General features: G+C 41.5%; 1 long non-coding RNA gene across 1 annotated transcript in view; it reads right to left on the minus strand.

Annotated features, from left to right (window-relative positions):
* Nucleotides 1-8,200: 8,200 nt before the first annotated feature.
* Nucleotides 8,201-23,247, minus strand: part of LOC311514837 — a 28,453-nt gene continuing 13,406 nt past the window's right edge. Inside the window, exons 3-5 of the long non-coding RNA XR_014709950.1 lie at nt 16,112-16,212; nt 10,082-10,268; nt 8,201-8,728 (exon numbers count right to left, since the gene is read on the minus strand). This is a non-coding gene — a long non-coding RNA (uncharacterized lncRNA). The remainder of the gene's footprint in view (nt 8,729-10,081; nt 10,269-16,111; nt 16,213-23,247) is intronic.

Here is a 23,247-nt window from a genome sequence, read left to right on the forward strand (position 1 = left end):
GTTTCAACTATTTTATTTGTTTATTTAACTAAATCTAACAGTTATTCACCTTTTTTATCTCCATGATGCAAGCTTTTTTTGTTGTTTTATTTTAACCTGTGCTACATAATACATTTCTTTAGGAGAGTGACAGATTATTTTGTCCCTGAGAACAAGTGAAACCTTTCATCATAAAATAAAACACAATGAAATAAAATAAACTTAGCTGTTAGTATTCGTTCATATTCCATTAAAACAAAAAGAAGAAATCACAGTTCATAATTTTAGTGTCCAACATATTTTAGAATCTATTAGAACTTCAGTGGACTTTCCAGAAATACTGGACCTGATTCTCATTTACACCAGTACAAGTCATTAGTGACTTTAGTGAAGTCGTTAGGCCTGATTCTTCTGTCCCTTAAATGGGTTTAAATCAGGAGTAACGCCACTGCAATCAATGGAATTATGCAAAACCAGTCTGAGTTGGAGGAGAACCAGGCCCACTGACTCTGCATGGCTGCATAGTACGCAGCAGTGACAGCTTTGAACAAATTTAAGAGGGTTGATACTGAGCAGAAGTGATTATTTTGGGCATAGGATAAATTGGAAAACGAGCTCTTCCAAATACTGTGCACACTTTCCAGCTGCTGTACTCTGGTAGGTGATGTGAATTTTCACCATTAATTATAAATCACTTCAGGAGAACAAGTTGGAGGTATTGTGGTGGGGGTGTTAATTATTCCTTCGATCATTGTGGAGTAATTAGTAGTTTTTTAGTGGGATTGCCCTGATGTAGTGAACATACTAAAATGCAGTCCGGTGGACTTAAATGCAATGCACAGATGAAAGCCGATATAGAGGAGAGATTTGCTGCAAATTGCAGTAACTGCTCTCAGTTCAACTGTACAGTCTTTAATTAACTTTTATTTTCTTTAAAATTCCTCTTTGCACATCTATAAAGCCATGCAGAATGCATGCGAATTAATATACTTTTGTGGCAAGGTATGGGGTGAGCTTTTTCCTTTTCTAAGATCAGCTCTTCCTCAGCGACTCTATGGGAAAATAGGCAGCAAGCGACACCGGGTGGGTTTTTCCAAAGCACGTAGGATTGGCCCAACTCTGCTCCCACTGAAACCAATGGAAGCAGAGATAGACCAACACTAAGAACTTTTGAAAATCCCACCAGAGTACCAGAAATGATACCTGACCTTGAAGCATTCACTAGAAAGGTGAGCAGACACAAGAAGCCCTACCCAGATGAGTATATGTGGTTAGGATGGAGTCCTGGCCCTACCTCTTTGTGCAAAGCTATACTGGGAAGGGAAGAGCCATGTACATCCTTTGTGCTGCGAATGCCTTAGAAGGCAGCAAGGGATTTCCCGCTCTGACAGCTTCCCCCTGAAGAGATCTGTGGAAGACAGAAGCTCAGTTTTGCAAAGGATTTCAAGTTTTTCAAATCCAGATTCATACTGAATTGGAGCCAAAAAGGGAAAACTTCAAAATTCTCCATGAAGGGAAATTCCCAGGGGAAAAAATAGTTTCCAGTCACTCAAGACATTTGAGGTTTCTTAGTTTGCATTGTATTATATATAATATAATGCACAATTTAAAAAAAAATTAACAAAAACTTGTTTCAAAACAAATAAGTGAAACAGGCTGTTTTAACATTAATGGGGCTACATTTTCTGTTTTTTTCTAAACAAAATTCCACCAAAATCTATCCAGGTTCATGTTGCATTTTGATTTTAGCAGAACTGCATAGGCCAACAGAATATGGTTCCATCAAAGTTTCTCTGACCAGCATCATTATGTGCACTTTCAGGCATAAAGGGAAGGAATGAGGAGCTGATTAGTTATAGCCAGAGTGTCCTGCACTCTGGTGATGCTCAACCAGCAGAGAAGTCCCACAATTTAGAGATGCCCTGGGGCAGCTCTAAAATATACAGGGGGCTATTGTGGTCTCCAGCCAGCTGAGAATCAGGACAGTGGAAAGGTGACTTAGAGCCTTTCTATCTACTCCCCATGTCTTGTATTGAGCGCAACTTGACTTGACCTGGGGATCTGGCTCAAGATTTCTCAAATGCATTTCCCTCAAATACAGTCCTTAAAAATCAAGGGTATTAACAGGTAGAACTAGTTAAAGTAATTATTAATGATGCATTTGAATGTGATCTTGAGGAACTAGTGAGCATTGTGGGTGGCTATGTCAGCAACGAAAGGGAGGTAACTGAGGTGGGGAGGCGTCTGTGAGTGCATTTGGTTAAGTGGTAAGACACGTAACGTAAAGTTGATTTGAATGTTCATGCTTCTTTGGCAGGTGATTTCCTTGATTTTTAATGACTAGGTCTGTGAGGAAATGCACTCATGCAAATTTAACCCTCAATGAACAAAAAACGTATTCATATGAGAACTTCCCTGCTTTCATTGTTTTGAATACGAAGCAAGGAGTGACAGGGGATTAGGTTTAAAATCAGGATACCCGCTGTCCTTTGAAAGAACTTCTGAACTCCACTGTTGCAGCCTTCCTTCTGCAGACCTGTCCACATCTGTCCGTAGGGCGCGTGGGAATTAATTATAGCCATGGGAGATATAGGAAGTAGTTGAGTCAAATGGAAGGGGTGATGGACAGGCTTTTATCCAGGCTGAAAATGTAAAAAATGTGACATGTGAAACATGGATAGATGGCTCTTTTCTCCCTGCCCCTGGCCCAGGCCCCTACATGCTTTACCATGTCCATCCCCATCATATGCACCCCCGGGACCCATTTGTAATGAGCTGCATAACTCACCCATTGCTTTGCCACTCAAATGTAGCCACTCAGAAGGCATAGTGATAAAACAGTTATAAAACATCATCAAACCATCATGTAGTCCCACACGTTAGAGACCAGCATGTCAAAGAGCTCAGCACCCAATATACACCCAACACACTGACGACTTTTGCAAATCTGGCAGTTTTATACCCCCACACCACTGCACATTTGGCATGTATGTGTATAAATATACACACACAAGTGCACACACATACATTATTGCATAATAATCTGCCTCTGTGTGTATGTAACTGGTCAGATTTGTATGTAACAATGTGCGTGTATGAGTGTATAAATATATGTATACGTACTCATTACTGCATGTAGACTTGAAGCAAAATATCAATGCAATTGACGTATTTGTTCACATCCATTTTGTTTACCAGAAACACTAACTTAAAAGGAAAGATTATTTTCTTTTTCAATGACAAAGCAGCAACAGAGGCTGAGAGGTTTAAGAAAACATACAAATGTGCCATCTAATAGTCCATCAAATAGCCCTTGTCACACAGACAAACCTTTTATCTCTCTCTCCCAGATTCTAATCAGGGGTACAGTCTGCATGCTTCTTGTGTTACTGCAGCAACCAATCCAGCTGGGATTCTCTATGCCCTGGGAAATAAACTCATTTTGACCTAAATAAAACATTTCAGTGTCTTGTTTTACCTTTTCACATTAACAAACTGGCTTTTATTTGGTATTCAAGTCAACAAAGGTGCATTTCTCTTGAAGGCAGAATGTGTATGCTCTATTGGGGGAATTTCTTTAATTGTATTAAGACAGAGAGGCTGATCCTAGAAGACGTGATGATATGTCATAAAAGAAGACATGTTAGCGTGCAGTGTGATAGAGAATATGACATTTAACAGAGAAGTCGGCGGGAGAGGACTCAGAGATTGGACCCCATTGATGGAATTAACACAAAGAGGAAGAAGAGGGGAGTTTTACTGATAAAAGAAGTGACTTCGGGAAATGCGATCACAGGACTAACTTTATGACTTTTCATTGTACTTAAATAACCAACTGACGTTCACTGAACACTTAGTTTAGAAGAGGAGGGAAAGCTCCAGTTTTTCATTGCTTCTGTTGTATTTAAACACCTAGATTCAAAGAATTACAATGTCTATTGATATTTTCCATGATCATCAATATATGTCCATAATGCTGTAAGAGAAACTCTTAGTTCGAATTCAGTGCTCGTTTCATTGTGGTTGAATCACTGTAAGTTAGAGCGGAATTTGGCTGTGCATGTTAGGCACAGTTTTCTGGGTTTACATTCATTACTTGCCACCACAATACAAGATTAAAAAGGGAGGAACAAATAAATAATTTGTTAAACTGAATATTGAATTCTAAAAATATAGATAACTGATATTCCATGTAATCATGGATGCAATAACGTATCCAGATATTCATGGATACAAATAACAAGCAAGCATGCCCAAACCCTCAGTACGAACATCTAAAACTATGGAGGGGGGAGGGGGCCAAAACAAAAAGAAAGAAAAAAAGCACATCTGTGAAATTCTTTCACCAAAATCTTCCCATGCCTGATGCACTATTTTCAAATAGCCAATTGAAGGAGGGCAACAAGTATCCACAGTCTCTCAGAGATTAGTTGAGACAGGCATCTTGGATGTCTGTCACTAAATCATTGCAAAACTCAAGTATTCTTAAAACACACACACACACTCACACACACACACACACACACACACACTATGCCAAGCAACTGAATTCAGTTGCCAATAGTTTCCAGGGGAGACCATCAACAAAGCATGTCTAGCTCATGGTCTCTCGCCAATTGTAGGTTCATGTATTTGGCCTGACTTCCCAGCATGTCTTGCCCCAAGCCCAGGACTTGACTATCCTGAGAAAGTACATTTCCTAGCAAACCTGCTCCCCTGGATCTCAGAAAGAGATTATCTGGGAACTATTCAGTTTATTCCCAATTCAAAACTGATGAGCCCGCCCCCCCAAAATCATGAGAATGGCTTTAAAAATATACACATTTGGGGTTATTTTTATTTGCCTGCTGGCATTTGAGCTTTTAGGGTGTACTCAGGTCACATTTTCAAGCTCTTCTTTGTAACCAAAGGGGGCTAGAAACTTACTTAAAAGAGAGAGAGAGACAGACAGACAGACAGAAAATTGAGATTCTCATATAATCACATGACTCCAGGAAATGGGTCTTTACCTTCTCTCTTGCTATTGAGAAGAGAGAGGAGTCCTAGTCCACTCTGCTCATTGAACTCAGGGTCAACAGAATTGGCCTTATTAAATTCCAGACTGGTTCCCCTCTGTAACCACAACCTTTTTCCAATAGAGATGGATGAGGCAAATGGGGATCATGAAAGGAAGGATTATCAAGAGGTTAGGGCACGAGCTGGTGACGTGTGTTCCAGTCCCTACTCTACCACCTTTGGCAAGTCACTGGGGCACCGAGGCCCAGATCCAATCATTACAATTTAGGAGCCTAAGTGTCTTTGAGGATCTGAGCCTTAGCTTCTCTGTGTCTCAGTTCCCCATCTGTAACCCGGGATAATTCCTACCTCACAAGGGCATTCTGAGGGTGAAACAGGGAAAAAGTTTGTGTGGTGATTATGTATTATGGCAATGAGGGCCATGTCAGAGAGTACTTAAGAGAGATCAGTAGTGTTGGCAAAGTAGCCTTCCCTCACAGTTCTTATGGGGTCTACACACCCCATTGCAGAGGAATGGATGCACACGCCCGAATTCCCAGTTGGTTCTCTTCTCTCCAACAGGCCAAATCGAAACCCTAGAACCAAACAGGCCTGAGCGTGGCTTCGTTTTGAAACACGGGCTCAAAAAATTGTGCAACTTGGACCTATCCTCTGATGTCCCAGTGAAACAAAACTCTTGCTTTGCTTGATTTTACCCTTGCTTCCAGGGGTGTATGTTAGAGGGCCGTGAAGCTCTGGCTGCTCCAGAAAAAAAAAAAAACAATTGGAAAAAATCATCCTGTCTGTTATTTTCTATTATACATAAACTCAAAGATGAACGTGATGTGGCAGAGACATGGAAATGGCTCTGCCTCTGCCATGCCAAAACATTGGACAAGGAAACTAAAAGCTGTCTAACTAAAAATGTCAACTCTGTGCATAATATGAATTATATTTAATAATATATTTTAAATTATGGTTTGAAGAGGAGGGGGCAGAACGGAGTTCATGGATTTGCCTCCCTCCTCCCTTTTAAGTATGTCGAAGAAGGTGGTTTTTTTCATGTGAATCATTATTATTATTAGAAATAATTCAGTGCCTTAGCCCATAAAAGAAATCCTCTTCTGATCAGGGCTTGCGCCTTGAGTGAGTAAATAAATAGCATCCGTTTGATGTCACAAACGTGGCAGCCGCATGTTTATTTCTTCACTTTGAAATAAAAAATAAAATAAGAGCAGCTACTCTTCCCCCCCCACCCACCCCCGCTTCCTGAGGTTTGTGTTGTTGTGAAATAAACAGATGCTGCTAGCTGGGAGAGGGGGAGAGGAATGTGAACACTCTGAATGTTTAAAATAATCCCAGTTGCTGTGATTAGCAAGCATAACAAAAGAGGGGTGATAAGGAAATAGAAGGCATCAGAAATGACTGGGTTTGTTTTTGTTTTGTGTTTTCTACTGTAAAATGTCTGACATTGCCAAAAAAAAATAAAAAAATAGAACCTGCCCTTGAAAACAGACATCTGTTTTCAGTGCCTTTGAGACTTCGAGCATGAAATGGAGGAACCATATAAGAAAAGAACCTAGCAAAGAGTTTTACCCCCTACCCTCAAAACATGGAAAGCTACAACAAAGTCAAAGCAAAATAACAAACATGAGCACTAGCAGCCATTTTATGGACCATGGTTCTTTTTTTCTTTTTTAAATGAAAATTTTCTGTGAATTAACACATGAACCTCAAGTTTCAAACATGAGCCCTGGAGTAGCGTATTAAAATCCCCCATCTGGACTCCCAGATCAGCACTCGCTAACAGAAATGCTTGTTTCGTGCATCTAAATACTCATGTAAGCATCCACATGTAGAATTTGTATTATTTATTTCATTGTTATTTGACAAGAACCGACAATATCCGCAGCCCTATACAAGAAACAAAGTCCAGACAATCGAGTCTACAACTCAAGAGGACTATAATCCAGAGTTAAACTTTACTGACTGCAAAGTAATTATACTGATTCACATCCAATGAAGGGCATCTGACCCAAAGAGACCAAGTTCGACAAATGTATCCACTTTTCCTCCTGGTACTAAGTGCTCTCAACTCCTGGGGAGCCGATGGGAGCTCAGGACGCTTAGCACTTGGCAGGACTGGGCCCTGAGAGCGCATGAAAGCACCTGATGATTTGGACAGATGGAGAGATGAACTGATTCTCAAGTTATCCTCAGGTCAGGATGGGCAATGGTAGTGCAAATTTCCTCTCCAAAGTGCCTCATCTCTGGAAGGGCTATGTCTGAGAAGGAGAGAGAAGTAGCCTGGGGAGGGGGGGCGGGGTGGGGGGGGGAGAGTGCTGGTCTGGGGCTCAGGAGACCTGGAATCTATTCCTGGCTGTACTTGTGGCTGCTTGTGCAAATCACTTTACCTTGTTGTGCCTCAGTTTCCCCATCTGTAAAATGGATGACACGCTGACCTCCTTTGTAAAGCACTTTGAGATCTACTGATGAAAAGTACTGTATATTAGTTTGGTGTTATTAATCTCTATATACATTCAGTCCTTGGCCTCTCAGCTGAGGCTGGCAACAAGCATGCTGCGTCAATTCTTAAGAGAGATTTTTGTGAGGTGGACATCTGACCACGAACAGTGAGGACTTTGTGTCATGCTGATGTGCAGCAGATTTGGAATGAAGAGATAGGGAGTAAAAAGGTGCCATATCCCACGGCCAGTCCCCATTTCTCTTTATGTGGTTAATTACATATGCCCAGGTCACACATTCAACCACCAGTTCGAGTCCGTGGGCCTTCAGGGCGCTCAGCAGCTTGCAAGATCGTGCAAGTCATTCATCCCCTCTCCCCCTCTCTGTCCCAATGGCTCTTTAAGTATTTATCCACAATGGAAGAGTCATGGGGCCAGAAAGTGAGAGGATAAATGTAGTCCAGTGGTCAGGGCACCTGCCTGGGAGGTGGGAAAACCCAGGATCCAGTCCCCTTGCTCCAATCACTCTCTCATAATTTATCCACAGTGGAACAGCTCCCACAAGAGAGGCTGAAGAAGCCCCACATCAGAACATCCCATCGCACCTCTTTCTCCTCTGGCTGTTTCCTGGGGAGTGAGGCAGGCACCTAATTCATTCCAGCAAAAAGAAAAGGAGGACTTGTGGCACCTTAGAGACTAACCAATTTATTTGAGCTGTAGCTCACGAAAGCTTATGCTCAAATAAATTGGTTAGTCTCTAAGGTGCCACAAGTCCTCCTTTTCTTTTTGCGAATACAGACTAACACGGCTGTTACTCTGAAACTTGTCATTCCAGCAAGAAACACTTTAGGAGCCTAAGCTATCTGACTCTCAGGGGCGGGTTCTGATTCGTGGATCGCTAAACTGACATAGGCGGTAAGTCCGGGACGCAGATATCTATGGGGTGGGGGGTGGGCTTAGCACACACCCCTCTGGTAGGCCTCTCCCATTGGCTAGCTTGGGCAGCTCCGCGCCCAGCATGCTGGCCTTTGTGGATCACATTCTAAGGCACCGTCTCTCTCCATTCATTGTATGGTGAGCCTAGGAGCCTAACGCAGGCTTTGCAGATGGCAGGGTTGTTTCTCTGTCTTTCTAGGCACCCCAAAGTTAGGCACCATGACGCTCAGTGTTACAGTCCCTAAGTCCCTCTGTGGATCTGGGCCTTATTGTTCATGGCTCATTTAATCCTTAGTCTCTTATTATTTATTTGTATTGCAGTAGTGCCCAGCGGCTCCAATTAGGCTTGTGATCTAAAGAGACAAGAAAGACAAAATGTTACAGAGGAAATGACTTGCCCAGCCTTGCATAGCTGAGAACAGAACACGGATTTCCTGACTGTAAAGCCAATTCCCCTATCCATTAAACCACGCTGCCTCCTGTGTGGAATTGACAAGCTTATCAATCAGGGTCATTTGTGCTGGTGATATATATATATATATATTTTAATGTGGCCACGTGGCCACAGGGAACTACCAAATTTCTTTCACCAAACAGCCCTCAAATGGTGACAACTGTCAGCAGTTAGCAACCAGGACTGGATCTAAGCTGGTGATATCGAAGCAAAAGGCTCAGAAATGGTTCTCTGTGTGTTAGAAAAGTGCTACCTAGCCCTGCTGAAGTTGTCAGCATTCCCATGTAAGCCCTTATTTTTAGCAGTTTGTAACTCAGCTATAACATCAGAGATCTTATTGGGGAACCACCTCTCCCCACACACACACACACCCTGCTGCCCATGGTTACCTACATAATAGACACAAGCTTCTGAGACTTAAAGATAAATGCAAATCGTGTGTTCAGATCATGAAAAATAACTTGGGTCTGGGGAGAGGAGGAGGAGGTGGTGGTGGAAGGCCTTAATTGATTCCTCTTCATTTTGAAGTGGAAGGAACTTAAATCTCATAGCTGTCTTCTGGGAGAGTCTGAATGAAACAGAAGGAGTGGGGTGCTGAGCAATGTAGAGGGCGGGGGGTCTGCTGCTTTACCTAACTGTTCATATTTTTCATGAGTCACCAGTATATATGACTCATGTTTCATGAGTATGATTCTCCTTGAATGCCATAGATTTTGGGCCAGATCCTCAGCTGGTGTAAATTGACTTCAGTAGCGATATACTGATTTACACCATGTGAGGATCTGGTCCAGTTTGTGTCTCCATGGATCAATGGCCAGGACTAAGCTGTGAGTTTGTATCATACTACATACCCTTCCCTACTGTTAGAACTCATTTTACACTTTTTTATAGTAAACACAGCATTGGAAACGTATCAAGAAGCAAAAAGCTATCTAATTTTTGTCCTTAAAAGCTTTGATATATTTTAAAAGGCTTTCATGTGTTTAAAATTTGCTAAGAAGCTAAGGTTTTGGCACATGAATAATTGTTTTAAAGTGGAACAGTCTCTTTAATAAGAAACCTACCTCAAGCAAGTACTTTAGGGTTAGAAGACTGGGCTACAAAGGAATTTGGTATGCCTTATTCACCTTTTCAGACTCAAACACTGGAGCCAGGATTGAAAACCAGGTATTTCAGGTGTCTGCATTTAAAAGACTTTGTTTATGTTAAGGCTTAGGTCACCTTAACAGGTATGTTTTAATGAAAACATTACCTCTCAATGACCTTTGGGGTTTGAAGGTGAAAATGCAGTCACTGGAAAAAGGAATCCTAATTGTCATGGATGAAATCTTCAGCATTAAAGACATTGTTTCTCATCCTTGCAATGTCTTGCTGCGGTACCCAAATACACTCACACTACAGAGCAGAGGACAAAGTGGACTCTGATGGCTGTAAGTGAACTGAAAAAACACAGGGTTCCAACATGTTAAAAATTAAAGACCTTCCAAATCTTTTCAGCAGGCATTCAAGACAGGCCTACAAAAGCAATTCTAAATCCTTTACTATACAGACCAAACATTTTGCCTACATGGCTCAAATGGGAAAAGGATCTGTGCTGGTATCAGTGTCCTATAGGACATTAATTGGTTAATGGCAATTTTTTCCCAGCTACTCAAAGAATAATATCTAGTCATTATAGCAAACTAAAGTAAAGTGAACTAGCAAGAGCACACTTTATGTAGCATAGTCATTATAAATTGTCTGGGCATCTGGGACAAAGGTTCTTTATGTCAGATATTAAATCTATTCAGTCGTTTATTCGTAACATATTTGTGGCTTCAAAAAGAAAGGACAAAAGAAAAAGTTTTCCTAAGGTTGTTGCATTAACAAAACTGACAGATCTTGTACGTTTTCAATAAGTCGTTTGAAGCAAGCTACATTTTGCAAACTGTGTTAAGTTCACTTGTCACTGGAATGTCATCAACAAGACGTTCATTGCCTTTCCAACTGGATCTTTTATGTATAATTGCCATATGTAGTGTTGAAATCTAAAACTTGTGGGGGGGGGGGGGAGGTTAGAGAGGAGGGAAGAGAGGGCGGATGGGACCTGTCAAATTCCTAAGTTCAGGTCAAGACAAAATGAAAAAAGCTTACGTTTCAACATCATCATTTTACTCTAGTTTAGAAACATGAAATACATCATATTCATGCTCAATTCTTGCAGAGGATAAACATAAAAAATAGCATTGTGGGTCCTTCTCATGTTACTTACTTAACTAATGGGATTCACCACCACAGGGCTTTTGACACACAATGGAAAACTTGTGTGGCTGGTGGGTGTCCAGGCTGGAAAGGAGGTGGGCATTGAGGGAAAAAAATCTTCTGAACTATCATGGAGTGTATAAATACCAATTTTAAACATCTAATGCTGCCTTGAGCCTCCAAATACAGGGTTTGGGCACCCAGTTGTGGCTTCCACATCTGAAAGATTCTCAATATCATTATTTTGATAAGTAGTAACTTGGGTAGGAAACGTTATAGGGCTGGACAACATGATTTGAAAGTTCTGTAACCATCTTTTATGATGCAAGGGAAAGAGTTATTTGCTTTTGGCTGAAGAACAACAAAAGCAAGCTCTTAAAAAGCATGCTAATAATATGTAATATTACATATATTTGGCTGGTAAAGTGCATCATAAATGGCTTTCATGTAGCATTCAAAACAAAAGTTATGAGGAAGAAAGCCCAAGTGCTTGGCAAAATATGCAATTAGCTACCTCCATAAAGCAGGATTAGAGATCAAATTGCAATCCTTTCAAGATTAAAGAGATGTCAAAAAAAATAATTACCTGCAATAGAAAAGGTTATTGAGTTTATGGTGGAACTCATCACATGACACATGCACTGCACAGCCCAGCAGTTACAAGAAAAGAGAGAAGAAAACAGCAATGGATTTGAGTATGTACTAAATTAGGCCCTGAACCTGTAATTGACTGCATCTGCATAGGCAGACCCCTGGGCCCACATGCACCCTTACTAATGACAGAGGGGTTCTGCCCACAGTTAAGTGCTTGTCCAGACAGAGTTTGTGCGTGGCAAACTGGAGTGTAAATCTACAGCACTCCAGCATGCCGCGCACTAACTAGCCATGCAAACCCTGCTACTATGCACTAAAAGTTGTGTGGTGAGCTCTGACATACTGGTGTTTCAACCAGCCCTAGGTCAGTACACACTATGGAAGTTTTAGTGCATGATGTGAACAGCCAGTTAGTGCTTGGCAGGCTAGTGAGAGGTGGGTTCACACCCCGGCTTGCCATCCACTAACTCTCCATATAGACAGGTGTTAAGGGTATGTCGACACCACTGATCAAGATGAGATTTAGGCTAGCGAGATAACAATAGCCCTGAAGATTCACAGATTCATAGATTCATAGATATTTAGGTCAGAAGGGACCATTATGATCATCTAGTCTGACCTCCTGCACAATGCAGGCCACAGAATTTCACCCACCACTCCTAAAAAAGACCTCACACCTATATCTGTGCTATTGAAGATACAGCAGAATGGATCCTGGTTCAGGTCTACAACCCAAGTACGGACTCATGGTCACAGAGCTTACCTAGACAGCTAGCCCATGCGGCCATATTTTCACTCCTATTGTTTCCCACGCTAGGTGGATTAAAGCTAGTGCAGGTATGCCTACTTGTGCTACAATTACACTTTAATTTGCAGTGCAGATGTACCCTCAGTCATGAATGCACTAGATTCGTGACTGAAGGCCTAATCCAATTCCTACTAAAGCCGACTTCCAAGCTCCTATTGACTTCAGTGGGAGTCAGGAGGGGCTCTAAGCACAAAGACCTACTCCATTGACTGCCATGGGATCAGAACGAGGACCTAAACTCTTGGGGGGCAGATCCTGAGGTAGCATAAATTGTCCTAGTTCCACTGAAACCAATGCAGCTATGACTATTTACACCACCTGGACAGCTTGATTTGAAAACCAAGTTTTCATGCTGAGTTAGCATCCAAATGAATGTGAGCCTTCCACTGGTCCCACTGAAGTCAGTGGATGGAGAAGGCATGGATGGGTTTTCCACTGACGTCAATGGGAGTAGCATTCAGCCCTTAATCAGATCATGGGAAAAACAGATACATGAACTCATCTGAGAAAAGGAGGACTTGTGGCACCTTAGAGACTAACAAATTTATTTGAGCATAAGCTTTCGTGAGCTACAGCTCACTTCATCGGATGCATTCAGTGGATGAATGCATCCGATGAAGTGAGCTGTAGCTCACGAAAGCTTATGCTCAAATAAATTTGTTAGTCTCTAAGGTGCCACAAGTCCTCCTTTTCTCTTTGTGAATACAGACTAACACGGCTGCTGCTCTGAAACATGAACTCATCTGTATTTAAAAGAAAATAAATAATGGGTCCATATCATTGCCTAGGAAAAGTTACCGATCCATTTTTACTTTCCTTTTATATCTAATGATTGCTACAGTGCATAGGAAAAGTTTAGTAGATACCATAAAATAACATTCACATCTCCTACTTGCCTACCTGTTTTATCAACTACATATAAAAGCTGAGAAACATAGAAAAATGATACAGAGATTTGTATTCCAAAAACCTCTGCCAAATGAGGATCCTGCCTAGATCAAGCAAAGACTGATGTCTGACAAATTTCATTTAAAAGGAGATTTACAAACTTGACGTAACTTTGACAAGTTGTACTTCGTAACTTGGCAAAGGGTACGTTTTTAAAAAAGATACAGACACATAGATATAAATATTATATGTTGTATTGTGGGTGTAAAATTTTATTGCACTGGAAACTTCTTAAAAGGGATAATTTGTCTCATCTTGTCTCTTGCAAATGCCTATTTAAAAATAGAGAATTTATTGGCCCCTTTTGTTAGCTGGTTTGTTACCTTATGCCTGGCCAAAATGTTTTAACACTTCACTATAGTCACTAATCTGTTTACTAAGTGCAATGTGAAAACAACTACACAACTTACCAAAATCAAAAACGAAGTTTATGGCAGCTTCATCATGCAGTTTGAAGAAAACTAAGCACACAGGAAGCCAAATTCTGCAATGACTTACAGCCTCACCTTACAGCTGAACCTGATCGTTATATGTTTTTTCTGAATAAATATAGTTAATTATCTTAAATATCTCTGCCACAAGGCTTACCTGCCCTGTAGCACTCCCTTCTGGCCAAGCCTGGCACTCCAGGTGCTCCCTGCCTTGGTTTCCTTCTTCCTAGGGTTTTCCTTCTCTTCCAGGCGGGTCACATGGCACAGCCCTCCAGCTGCATCACCCTGAGTTCAATCCCCTCACAGGGTAATAAAAGTCCAAACAAAATTTCCATGTAGGCTCTTCTTCAGCCCACACTTCAGAGTTAACTTTTAACCTCTGGATCTTGTAAGCCCTGACTCCCAGGCTCCTTCCCTGAAGTCCTCTGGCACATCACAGCCCCTCTGGGCTACCTTTTAGTTTCTATGACCGTGACATAGAGCTCTGACTCCCAGGCTCCTTCCCTGGAAGCCCCTCGCAGTCTCCTGCAGACCCTCATTCAGGGCCTTCCACAGAAAACTGAGTTTTCTCAGCTCTTTTTAAAGAAATCGCCCAGCTGCTCAAGACCAGATGGGGAGGGTGGATCTAGCACAGGTGTGGCACAGGTGTGGTTAAGCCCAGCTACCCTTAAAGGGCCAACCAACCTGTGCCCATCTCACTTTCATTTGCTTGGTTGATGTTTCTCTAACCTTCTCTTTTGTTGTTTGATTATAGGACTAATCCAAAACCAAGTGAGTTCAATCAGTCTTTCCATTGAATTTACTAGGCATTTGGTAGGAAGGAACTTGAGCCCTGATCCAGAAAAGCAGAGAAGTGCCTGCTTAATTGTAAATTAATCATGTGACTAGTTCTATGTGATTCAGTGCTTCACGTCACTTAATGAACTGAGGGAAGGTTTTCAGATAATACAGTGATGAGAGCAGTATAAGAACCTGTATAGAATAGAATGGGATAGAATTTGTCAGACTGAGGCCAGTGACCGGCCTGATCTATCTGAGGTTTTTTCCATCAAAGGTCAGAACTCTTGCGTTCTCACTTAGGCACTCCGGTTTGAAAAATGTTGGCCTTAAACTCTGAGGTTCAGTTTACCCATGCGTGAAACAGGGGATAAAAACACTTTGCTAACTTCACAGGGTCTTGTAAGGTTTAATTAATGTGCAAAATGCAATCTAAGACCTTCAGAAAAAGGGTAAACCTGTCACAAATGAAGTGACTTAGGAGCTAATGGATATGTCTATACTGCAAAGAAAAATCCACAACGCCAAGTCTCAGAGCCCAGGTCAACTGACTTGAGCTCATGGGGCTGCGGCTTCAGGGTTAAAAATAGCAGTGTAGGCATTCCTGCTCCGGCTGGAGCCCAGGCTCGGAAACCCAGTGATGGGGGAGGGTCTTGGAGCCCGATCTCCAGCCTGAGCAGAAACATCTACACTGTTATTTTTAGCCCCGCAGCCTGACCCCATGAGCCCAAGTCAATTGACAGGGCTCTCAGACTCAGCCCAGTGGGTTTTTCTTTGCAGTATAGACGTACTCGGAATTCCAACAATGGGATTTGGGCTTTTAAGGTACTTAGGAATTTTTGCAAATGTTACCCAAAGTATCCATAAAAATCCAAATCATTCTTATCCTATACACATTATATTGGCTTACTCAGCAGGCTGCTTATTATTTTCACTATTTCACTTAAATATCATATTATTATTTTTGTTAGACCTCTTTTGAAATTCAGAATTTCCATCCCACAGGAAATTCCAAGACTCCAAAATTTAGTTTCATCCTGAATCAGGACAGAAAGTAGAAATCTTGAAATTTTTTGCAAAAAGAAAGATTCTGGAAAAAAACTGTTTCAACCTTATTGAAATGTTTCATTTTGTGGCAAAATTTTTGACCAGGTCTAATTATTGCTATCCTATATCCATCTAGAACATCGCTTATTAAAAATCCAACCCCAAACCTAATGAAGTCAGTGTAAGGGCCCCCACTGACTTCCTTTGAGAGCAAGGATATTGTAGTTTGGGAACTGGAGCAGGACTCAGGAGTTGAATATTTTTGCTCTAGTACAGACTTCTTCTGTGATCTTGGGCAAATCACTTAACATCTCCTTGCCACAGTTCCCCATCTGTAAAATAATTGGGGCAATAATACTGCCATTTCTCATCTTGGCTGTTCACACAATAAGATCTTTGTAGTAGAACTGTCTATAAACATGTGTATACACAGTACCTCGCAGAATAGGGCCCGGATCCCAGTTTGTCCTTCCAGGCGCAACCATAACACAAATATTAAATTCACAACCATCACTTGGCCAAAGGATGAATCCAATCCTAATGAAACAAAAGAATTAAAAATACACTTGTTACTTACACATCTCATACAATGCAACCATCACGCTATCACCAAAGTCAACTAACTATTCACAACAATGACGCTGCAAAACTAACCGAAAACTTTATCTAGCCCCAATAACCATACTCTCCACCACTCTTCAGGGGAAAGGATGGGCAATTTAGAAGGGGGTGGGGGGGAGTGGACTCATTAACCTATTCTAATAATAAATCCTTATCGCCTGCTCTATGCATTTCAGCTTTTCTAAAATCTCCACACTCTATATTGAAATATCTGCATCCTATGCACTTTGCCAATTAACTACTGATATTAACAGCTCAACACTCTCTCTTAATACACGACACCACTGAGTTTCATGAGAGAGAAGCTTGATGAGGAGAGGTCATTGCCGACGAGAGGTCATTGCTAAGGAAGCACACTTTTCTCCTTTATAACTCAGGAAGCAGTAAGCTAGTCAAGTAGCGGAGCAATTGACCTAGGCAGTATATCAAGGCTAAATAGACACAGAGTAAATTATAGAAATGTTGGCTAGACAAGCTACTAACTGTCCCTTTAGCAGCCCATAATGTCGGTAATTCTATTAGCATTATTGCCTATTATGCAATACGATGCCCATATAAAATCCCTCTTTTTTCGTTATTATAAAATGTGTAGCCCTACCGTTTATTTCTATTTAAAGGATGCCATTTGTTTTATGCTTAAGAAGAACTGAGCACTGGTTTCAAAGGCGATCAGGGACCCAGTCCTTTCTGCCACGCCTCACTGACTTCAATAGTAGATTTGGATGCAAGACTGGATCCCAAATATGTTATTTTGTGGTTCAATCCCGGTTAACGTGATCAGCTCAGTTCAGACATAATGTTACACTTGGGGAAAGAGATGTTAGTATCTATCCTGGCTGTAACCACAGGGTGGGGCTTTTTCTCCCTATGTGTCTGCGTAGTGCCTAGAACATCATGGCCTCTCAGTACTACTGCCATACAAATAATAGATAATAATGAGGCTAATTTGGGAGGGGGCGGAAGCTAGAACCCAGATTCTTCCTGATTCGTTCAGCACTCTGAGTGATCAAGTCAGCACTGGTACATGGAGAATTTCCCTTAATATATCTACTCTCTGCTCACACCGTGGCATTCTTTTTCCTGGTACGTCAGATATAGCAGGCAAGCTCCGAGCAAGCCCTGAGTATAGGATGTGGAGTGTCATAAACATACAGCTAAGGGTAGCATAAAACCCCTCCTTTACCTATAAAGGGTTCAGAAGCTCAGATAACCTGGTTGGCAGCTGACCAAAAGGACCAATAAGGGGAGAAGATATTTTCAAATCTGCGGGGGAAGGTTTGTTTGGGGCTTTTGTTGTTCTCTCCGGAGACAAAGAGAGAGACCAAGCAAGTAATCCAACTCCTACTGAATGATACATCTAAAATTACAGAAATAGTAAGTAATAGCAAGGAAATGCGTTAGAGTATCTTTTGTTTTAGCTTGTGAATTTTCCCTATGCTAAGAGGAAGGTTTATTCCTGTTTTTTTGTAACTTTAAAGTTTTGCCTAGAGGGGAATCCTCTGTGTTTTAAATCTTATTACCCTGTAAAATTATCTTCCATCCAGATTTTACAGAGGTGTTTCTTTTACTTTTTTTCTTCATAATAAAAGTTCTGTTTTTAAGAATCTGATTGGAGTTTTTAGTATCCTAAAAACCCAAGAGTCTAGACTGTGCTCACGGTGTTTACTCTCAAGCCTCCCCAGGAAAGGGGGTGAAGGGACTTGGGGGGATATTTTGGGGAAACAGGAATTCCAAGTGGTCCTTTTCCTAAATCTTTATCTAACTCACTTGGTGGTGTCAGCAATACCATTCCAAGGACAAGGAAGAATTTGTGCCTTGGGTAAGTTTTTAACCTAAGCTGGAAAAAATAAGCTTAGGGGGTCTTTCATGCAGGTCCCCACATCTGTACCCTAGAGTTCAGAGTGGGGAGGGAACCCTGACATGGAGTAAGTGGTATTTCACAGGGCATTTGGCCAGTGTGGCGTAACTGTGTGCCAGATTTAGTCTTCAGGAGGAAGAGTGCTAATTAAGGAATCAAATCAGGCTTACCTCTTTTTAACTTACCAGTGGTATAACTGCTGCTAATGGCACAAACACAACCTCTATTATTTAGACCCTGACTAGGCAAAATATTTACACACCCATCTGACTTTAACTGACATGCTTAACTTTATGTATGAGCAGACGTCAACAGGAATTTAGCAAGTGCTTACAGTAAATAATAACAGTACCCTTAGACAGCGGTGGTCCATAGCACCCAATGTCCATGACCTCAATGTACAGCTTTATTCCAAGCATCTAAGAGCTCCAAAGGGTTATAACTGATCTGGTGCAACCAGATTATTCATGGGCAACCGCGTGGCTGCCACCAGTCCATGAGCAGGTAGTGTCTTCGCCTAGCCTCAAGTCTGATCTTCAGAGCTCGATGTACAAAGACTTTGTCTCTGAGGCAGGTTACATGACTGAAAAAGGGCAGCGGTAGTGGCCAGTGATGACTCCAGTCCTCCCGATGCCAGCTCTCAATGATACATCCCTATTACTGATAAAGTCAACCCACCTTATAACCTGTAGTCGCTGCTGGCAATGCATATGTAATGCCTCCAGCCTTCTGATGTCTTGTCTAAGCAATGTCCATGTCTCAGATCCACATAAGAGAGCATGCAGGTTTGACAAATGCATACATTGTATCAATATTGAGAAGACAAAAGTTCTCTATCAACCTGCTTCAGGCCTAGCACATGATGTACCACAAAACACTATCAAGGGTCAGATTTTGGAGAAAGTTGGGCACTTTTGCTACCTTGGTAGCCAACTTTCTCAAAATGCAAAAATCAACAGTGATATCCAGCACAGGATCCACTGAGCAAGTGCTTCCTTTGGGAAATTCCTTCGACACGTTTTCCCAGACCATGACCGCAGCAGGACACCAAGTGAGCTGTAGCTCACGAAAGCTTATGCTCAGATAAATTGGTTAGTCTCTAAGGTGCCCCTAGTCCTCCTGTTCTTTTTGCGAATACAGACTAACACGGCTGCTACTCTGAAACCTATAAGACAATTGCTGTTCCAGTACTCCTCTGTGGATGCGAAACCTGGGTGACCTATCGACAGCACCTCAAGAGTCTGGAGAGGTACCACCAACAATGCCTCTGGAAGATCCTTTGCATCAAGTGGCAAGTTCACCGCACTAATGCCAGCATCCTCGCTGAAGCCAATGTCACTAACACTGAAGCAATGACCATCCTGCACCAACTTCATTGGGTTGGACATTGTGTGCAGATGCCAGACTCTTGCCTCCCAAAACAAGTCCTCTACTCTCAGCTCACCCATGGTCAGAGGAAACGCTACAAAGAGACACTGAAAGCGTATCTTAAGAAAACCGATGTGGACATCACAAGCTGGGAAGAGCAAGCCACCAACCAACCCCAGTGGCACCATGTCCTCTATCAGGCTGTGGCCCACTTTGAGGAGAAGCACCTTGCCATCAAAGCTGAAAAGAGAGAGAGGAGGAAGGACAAAGAAATAACTTTCTCCCAGCAGGCCGCTGGCCTGCCACAAAATGTCTGTACCTGTGGGCAGATTTGCGGTTCCAGGATCGGACTCCTGAGTCATCTCAGGACCCATATGTAAATCCATGGTAGAGATCAACCTCGAATCGAGGGATCGCGAATCAATCACATTTGTACATAGATTCATATGCTTAAAGTAAAGCACATGGTAAAATATTTTTTCAGAATCAGGGGCTTAATTTCTTAAAGCTTCACCATGAGAATTTTGCAGGGAGGTTGGTGTAATGACAGAAAAACAGTGACGCCAATCAAATTCTGAAATTTAGCAAAAACAATTGGGTGACCTTTAATGTTCAAAACAATTTTCTATAATTGTGTTGATGTTTCCAGCTTCAGAGTTAATATTTTGCAGAGCTATTTGCTGTTGCTTGAGCATTTGGCAAGTAATAGCCAAGAGCAGTGGATAACCTTAAGCACGTAGCTGCAGAGTTGCAGTGGCAAAAGGGAAATCGGATGGCAGAATTATCCATCTTCTGCCAGTTTTTGAAACACTGACTCTTCACTGGGCCAAATATTTTTAGATATTTTGTGACCTGAGCATGGAGCACGGGTACGGGAACTGAATCCTAATCCCAAACCTGACATTATGCTTTCTGTGGCTTTGGGAAATTTACTTAACCTCTCTGCCTCTCTTTGCTCATTTGGAAAACAGAGATAATAATACTTAACTCATAATAATACTGCCTTGAACAGGTGCTCTAAGGATTAGCTATATAATGCCTATAAATCTCTTTGAAGATGAAAAAATTGTCATAAAAGTGCTAAGTAGTATTATTAATTAAATGATCGTGGAGTTTGGTGTAAGGGAGTAATTGCTCATAACTTCTTAAAATATACCCTGGAGAATGCATTGCCTATTCCGTGTGTGAATCATGTAACCCTAGATGAATTGGTCAGCAATGGAAATTCTATATGTATATATTCAAATGTCCCAAAGTCTGTGAACACAAAACATATGGACATGTTCATCTTGAGGTGGCTCATACATAAATATGTGTCTGAGAGTACTTAATTTATTCACACTCATTGGGTGTTATGTGCAAAAGTACATAAGTACTGTGCACATATAATTCTGGCAATTTGGGCCACAGCTGTTAAATTAATATGGGAAGACTCCAGTGGACTTCACTTATTATTGAATAGAAAGAAAGAAAGAAAGAAAGAAAGAAAGAAAGAAAGAACTCCCATAAAAAATTATATTTTTGCATTCTGCATATAGCTATACAGGAGAACATGTCATCATATAAATATTTTGCACTACAAACCGGGTTGTTTTTAATAAGGACGGTCGACAGACAGTGTCTTTTTCCATATTTAGGGATTTCAGCTGGTCAAGCTCAGAAATCTGTTTAGTTCTTCTATACCATCCCCGTAGTCTTCCAACACTGTAGTCGCTGAGCACCTCATGGACAGAAATGGCCTTAGTTCCTTAGCTGTTGTAAACAGGCATAAGTCTCTGGCTCTCGATGCAACTAAGCCAATTTGCACGAGAGGAGGCCCAAAGTATTTGTCTATAGAAACCCCCAGGGTGGAGGGGAGTATAATCCCCATTTTACAGATCAGGAGTGAATCCTCAAAGCATTAAGTGCTCAAAGTCACACGGGAAGTCTGTTTCAGAGGCAGGAACAGAACCCGAGTCTCCTGAGTTCCAGATGAGAAGTGCACAAAAATGAAAATGAAAATAATAATAACAACTGATCCCCAAAACTGTTTGGTTTCTGTTCAAGTGGAGGGTAAAACCTTGGGCTCTGCTTTGTTTTTATGCAAGTTAGGTCACCCGCCGCCTAGGAAGGGTCCCAGTACGGAGCCTAATCCAAAGCGCCTGATGTGAATGGAAGTCTTTGGATCAATGAGCTTTGGATCTGACCCCTGGTGGTGTTGAGTGCCCTCATCTGCCCTTGACTTCCATGTGATCTGGGAAAGCTGAGCACCTTGCAGGGGAGGTTACGCTCCTCACAGGATGGAGCCCAAGGATATTTGTAATTATATGTTTCGCACAGTGGGTTTTGAAACTTTGCCTGTGTTAATTAAATGCCCTGAACGTTATGTCCTCCTCCCTGATCTTTATGCTACAGCACCCCAGCCATACCAACCTCCCCAACTATGATTTATTAGTAAACACACTATTCATTAAAATGTGCTTTATTATTTATTAATGATAACCTGAACTATGGAGTGTTTGCACTCCTTCACACGGGGAAACTGCACAAATGTTAATTAAGCGTCCTCACAACGAACACCTGTGAAGAAGGTAAAGTTTCTTATAAACCTCATTTGAATAAAAAATTTAATCAAAAAATATTTGTTGGGTTCTCCCCTCCTTTTCTTTTCCTTGAAGGCACAGAGTGATGAAACAATCGCGATCAATATTATGAAATTAGAATGCAATTATTGCTTTAAGTAAAACAAAGCTCAGCCTCACACAAAAGGTGTGGAAACTCAAATTGCTAAATGATCCCATCTCAGTCACGCTCTCCAGTGGTTTTTTGGCAAAGTCATGCTGTGAATTATTATGGGAAAATTAGAAGACATGTCCCGTCCCATGCGGTTGCCATGTAAATATATGATTCGCAATTAGGTAATAACACTGGAAGAAGCTTAAGTTACACCACATATGAGTAATTACAGTCCCGGTAAGCATGCCATTTTGAATTGTAAAAATAGGAAAATGATGCCTTTTGTTTAAGATATGACTATTTGCAAGAGTTCTGCCAGACCTGTCTTGTTTAATCATGTTAGCTCAACAGATACCGTCTTTTAACTAGGCCCTTTCAGAGACTGAAATTCAATGCATTCTCACCAGTAAACCAGTAGCATTATTACCCAGTTAGTGTTAACATTCTTGAATGAACTCTGTGCTGTCTCATTAGTTATAAGGAACATGTTTCAAATACACGCAAGGCTGCTTATTTATTGAATACTAATATTAGCCCAATTATTGTTATGTGCGTTAAAGTCCTAGAGGATCCAACTCAAATGAGGGCCTGTCTTGCTAGGTGCTGTAGATATACATAGTAAACAACAGTCTTCATCATCAGCGTCATCATTTTACAGAACTGAGACACCGAGATTAAATGATTAAGTGAGTTGCCTAAGGTCACACAGAGAATCTGTGGTGGAGATTGGAATTAAACCTAGCTATTCTGAGTCCCAGTCCAGTACCTTAAGCCCATGACCATCCTTTGTCTCAGAACAGCTCAGGTTTGTCACTGATTCATTTAGAAAACTTCCAAGGCCATTAGTGGGCAAAAGCTATCCATCAATGACATCACAGCATCTCATTGTCAAGGACAGGTCATGGGTACCCAGACCTAGTGGTCAGAGCCAGAGTCCACAGTCAGGAGTCAAGAGTCAGATGAGTCAAGATAGCAGGAGATTAGAAGCAGGAGACAAACCAGAGATCAGA

Source organism: Lepidochelys olivacea (genome assembly GCF_965140295.1).
Source record: "Lepidochelys olivacea isolate rLepOli2 genome assembly, chromosome: 1".
NCBI classification, from domain to species: domain Eukaryota; kingdom Metazoa; phylum Chordata; order Testudines; family Cheloniidae; genus Lepidochelys; species Lepidochelys olivacea.